Raw genomic sequence first — 5,004 nt, forward strand, 5'->3', positions numbered from 1 at the left:
TGTGTTAGTAGTTTAAACAGACCTCTGGTGTTATGTCTTGTGGGGTATGGATGGGTGTCTGAGCTGTGTGTTACTAGTTTAAACAGACCTCTGGTGGCATGTCTTGTGGGGTATGGATGGGTGTCTGAGCTGTGTGTTAGTAGTTTAAACAGACCTCTGGTGACATGTCTTGTGGGGTATGGATGGGTGTCTGAGCTGTGTGTTACTAGTTTAAACAGACCTCTGGTGGCATGTCTTGTGGGGTATGGATGGGTGTCTGAGCTGTGTGTTAGTAGTTTAAACAGACCTCTGGTGGCATGTCTTGTGGGGTATGGATGGGTGTCTGAGCTGTGTGTTAGTAGTTTAAACAGACCTCTGGTGGCATGTCTTGTGGGGTATGGATGGGTGTCTGAGCTGTGTGTTACTAGTTTAAACAGACCTCTGGTGACATGTCTTGTGGGGTATGGATGGTGTCTGAGCTGTGTGCTAGTAGTTTAAACAGACCTCTGGTGACATGTCTTGTGGGGTATGGATGGGTGTCTGAGCTGTGTGTTAGTAGTTTAAACAGACCTCTGGTGGCATGTCTTGTGGGGTATGGATGGGTGTCTGAGCTGTGTGTTAGTAGTTTAAACAGACCTCTGGTGGCATGTCTTGTGGGGTATGGATGGGTGTCTGAGCTGTGTGTTAGTAGTTTAAACAGACCTCTGGTGACATGTCTTGTGGGGTATGGATGGTGTCTGAGCTGTGTGCTAGTAGTTTAAACAGACCTCTGGTGGCATGTCTTGTGGGGTATGGATGGGTGTCTGAGCTGTGTGTTACTAGTTTAAACAGACCTCTGGTGGCATGTCTTGTGGGGTATGGATGGGTGTCTGAGCTGTGTGTTAGTAGTTTAAACAGACCTCTGGTGGCATGTCTTGTGGGGTATGGATGGGTGTCTGAGCTGTGTGTTAGTAGTTTAAACAGACCTCTGGTGGCATGTCTTGTGGGGTATGGATGGGTGTCTGAGCTGTGTGTTAGTAGTTTAAACAGACCTCTGGTGGCATGTCTTGTGGGGTATGGATGGGTGTCTGAGCTGTGTGTTAGTAGTTTAAACAGACCTCTGGTGGCATGTCTTGTGGGGTATGGATGGGTGTCTGAGCTGTGTGTTAGTAGTTTAAACAGACCTCTGGTGGCATGTCTTGTGGGGTATGGATGGGTGTCTGAGCTGTGTGTTACTAGTTTAAACAGACCTCTGGTGGCATGTCTTGTGGGGTATAGATGGGTGTCTGAGCTGTGTGTTACTAGTTTAAACAGACCTCTGGTGGCATGTCTTGTGGGGTATGGATGGGTGTCTGAGCTGTGTGTTACTAGTTTAAACAGACCTCTGGTGGCATGTCTTGTGGGGTATGGATGGGTGTCTGAGCTGTGTGTTAGTAGTTTAAACAGACCTCTGGTGACATGTCTTGTGGGGTATGGATGGGTGTCTGAGCTGTGTGTTAGTAGTTTAAACAGACCTCTGGTGGCATGTCTTGTGGGGTATGGATGGGTGTCTGAGCTGTGTGTTAGTAGTTTAAACAGACCTCTGTGGCACCTGCCTTGTGGGGTATGGATGGGTGTCTGAGCTGTGTGTTAAGTAGTTTAAACAGACCTCTGGTGGCATGTCTTGTGGGGTATGGTCCAGCCGGGCCCTGTCTGAGACAATTGTTTTAGTAGTTTAAACAGACAGCTGACCACATGACTGAACATTCCAGTTTGTCAACACTTGGGCCTTAGGACAAAAAGCCAAGTACCTGCCTTGTTGAAGTCAATCTCTTCTTCCACTTTGAGCCTGTAGGACCTGCCTTGTTGATAGCCTGTAGGACCTGGCTTGTTGATAGCCTGTAGGACCTGCCTTGTTGATAGCCTGTAGGACCTGCCTTTTGATAGCCAGGACCTGCGTGCCCTGTAGCCTGAGGACCTGCCTTGTTGATAGAGTTGTTAAGAAAAAGTCCATAGGACCTGCCTTTTGATAGCCAGTAGGACCACATGACTGAACAGTGATAGAGTTGTTAAGAAGGTAGAAACTAGGGCCTGTAGGGCCTGTAGGACCTGCCTTGTTGACAGCCTGTAGGACCTGCCTTGTTGATAGCCTGTAGGACCTGGCTTGTTGATAGCCTGTAGGACCTGCCTTGTTGATAGCCTGTAGGACCTGCCTTGTTGATAGCCTGTAGGACCTGCGTGGTTGATAGCCTGTAGGACCTGCCTTGTTGATAGAGTTGTTAAGAAGGTAGAAACTAGGGCCTGTAGGACCTGCCTTGTTGATAGTGTTGTTAAGAAGGTAGAAACTAGGGCCTGTAGGACCTGCCTTGTTGACAGTGCTGTTAAGAAGGTAGAAACTAGGGCCTGTAGGACCTGCCTTGTTGATAGTGTTGTTAAGAAGGCAGAGCAGTGCTTTATTATGGACAGACTTCTCCCCATCCTAGCTACTGTTGTATCAATATGTTTTGAACATGACAGTTTACAAACCAAGGGTTACTCCAAACAGTTTAGTCAACTCTACTTGTTCAATTTCCACATGATTCATTACAAGATTTATTTGAGGTTTAGGGTTTAGAGAATGATTTGTCCCAAATACAAAGCTTTTAGTTTTAGAAGTATTTAGGACTAACTTATTCCTTGCCACCCATTCTGAAACTAACTGCAGTCATTTCAGTCACTGTGGTAGCTGACGTGTAAAATGTTGAGTCATTCCCATACATAGACACACTCAAAGCCAGTGGCATGTCGTTAGTAAAGATTGAAAGGGGCCTAAACAGCTGCCCTGGGGAATTCCTGATTCTCTCTGGATTATGTTGGCGAGGCTTCCATTAAAGAACACTCTCTGTGTTCTGTTAGACAGGTAACTCTCTATCCACATTATAGCAGAGCGTGTAAAGCCATAACACATACAGTATATTTTTTCCAGCAGCAGACTATGATCGATAATGTTATAAAAGCATCACTGAAGTCTAACAAAACAGCTTCCACAGTCTTTTTTTTAAATCATCAATTTCTCTCAGCCAATCATCAGTGATTTGTGTAAGTGCTGTCTGTGTTTGTTGAATGTCCATCTCTATAAACGTGCTGAAAGTCTGTTGTCAATTCGTTTACAGGTTAAAATAGCATTGTATCTGGTCAATAGTTTTCTAAGTTGTTGGTAACAAGCTGATTGGTCGGCTATTTGAGCCAGTAAAGGGGGCTTTACTATTCTTGGGTAGCGGAAGGACTTTTCTAGTAGGCTTAACTTAAAGAAATGGCAAATAGGAGGGGCCATATCGTCCTCTATTGTCCTCAGTCATTTAACAGGCAGTTAACCCACTGTTCCCAGGCCGTCATTGAAAATTAGAATTTGTTCTTAACTGACTTGCCTAGTTAAATAAAAAATAAAAAAAATAAAAAAATGACACACCACAGACCAGCAAATACTCTTTACATCATCAACATATGAATCACTACAAAACCTCTTGTATGACCTCGTATACACTATATTAGGCCCAGCCTGACCTCGTATACACTATATTAGGCCCAGCCTGACCTCGTATACACTATATTAGGCCCAGCCTGACCTCTTATACACTATATTAGGCCCAGCCTGACCTCGTATACACTATATTAGGCCCAGCCTGACCTCGTATACACTATATTAGGCCCAGCCTGACCTCGTATACACTATATTAGGCCCAGCCTGACCTCGTATACACTATATTAGGCCCAGCCTGACCTCGTATACACTATATCAGGCCCAGCCTGACCTCTTATACACTATATTAGGCCCAGCCTGACCTCTTATACACTATATTAGGCCCAGCCTGACCTCGTGTACACTATATTAGGCCCCGCCTTTGGAACTTTGGTTTTCCTAGATATGGCTACTATATTATGATCACTACATCCTATGGATCTGGATACTGTTTTCAAGCTAATTTCTGCAGCATTTAGTAAAGATGTGATCAATACATGTTGATGATTTAATTCCTGTGCTGTTTGTAAACTACCCTGGTAGGTTGATTGATAACCTGAACCAGGTTGCAGGCACTGGTTACAGTTTGACGCTTTCTCTTGAGTGGGCAGCTTGATGAAAACCAGTCAATACTTAAATCACCCAGAAAATATACCTCTTTGTTGATATCACATACAGTATCAAGCATTTCACACATATTATCCAGATACTGACTGTTAACACTTGGTGGTCTATAGCAGCTTCCCACAAGAATGGGCTTTAGGTGAAGCAGATGAACCTGTAGCTATATTACTTCAATAGTATTTAACATTATCCAGATACTGACTGTCTATAGCAGCTTCCCACCAGAAGGGGCTTTAGGTGAGGCAGATTAACCTGTAGCCATATTACTTCAACAGTATTTAACATTATCCAGATACTGACTGTTAACACTTGGTGGTCTATAGCAGCTTCCCACAAGAATGGGCTTTAGGTGAAGCAGATGAACCTGTAGTCGTATTACATCAACAGTATTTAACATGAGATCCTCTCTAATCTTTACAGGAATGTGGTTCTGAATATAAACAGCAACACCTCCACCTTTGGCATTTCTGTCTCTTCTGTAGATGTTATAACCATGTATTGCTTCCACTGTATCATCAAAGGTATTATCTAAGTGGGTTTCAGAGAGAGTCAGAATATGAATGTCATCTGATACAAGCAAGTTATTGACTTCATGGACCTTGTTTCTTAGGCTACATATGTTAATATTGGCTATTTTTTTAAACACTTTTCTGGGTTGCTTGAATGTTTTCAATGCTTTACTGGGAAGCTCATCAGAAGTAGACTTGGACGGGCTGCTGACTGATTTCTAATCGTCTGTGAAGTAAAGGTGCACTGACAAATGTGAAGCACAAAACCCCTTCCTTGACTGAGGGCTTCAGAGCAGGGCTTTAGATCAGGGCTTCAGAGCAGGGCTTCAGTGCGGGGCTTTAGAGCAGGGCTTCAGATCAGGGCTTCAGATCAAGGCTTTAGAGCAGGGCCTCAGAGCAGGGCTTCAGTGCAGGGCTTCAGAGCAGGGCTTCAGA

Source organism: Oncorhynchus tshawytscha, unplaced genomic scaffold (assembly GCF_018296145.1).
Source record: "Oncorhynchus tshawytscha isolate Ot180627B unplaced genomic scaffold, Otsh_v2.0 Un_contig_1314_pilon_pilon, whole genome shotgun sequence".
In the NCBI taxonomy this organism is placed as follows: domain Eukaryota; kingdom Metazoa; phylum Chordata; class Actinopteri; order Salmoniformes; family Salmonidae; genus Oncorhynchus; species Oncorhynchus tshawytscha.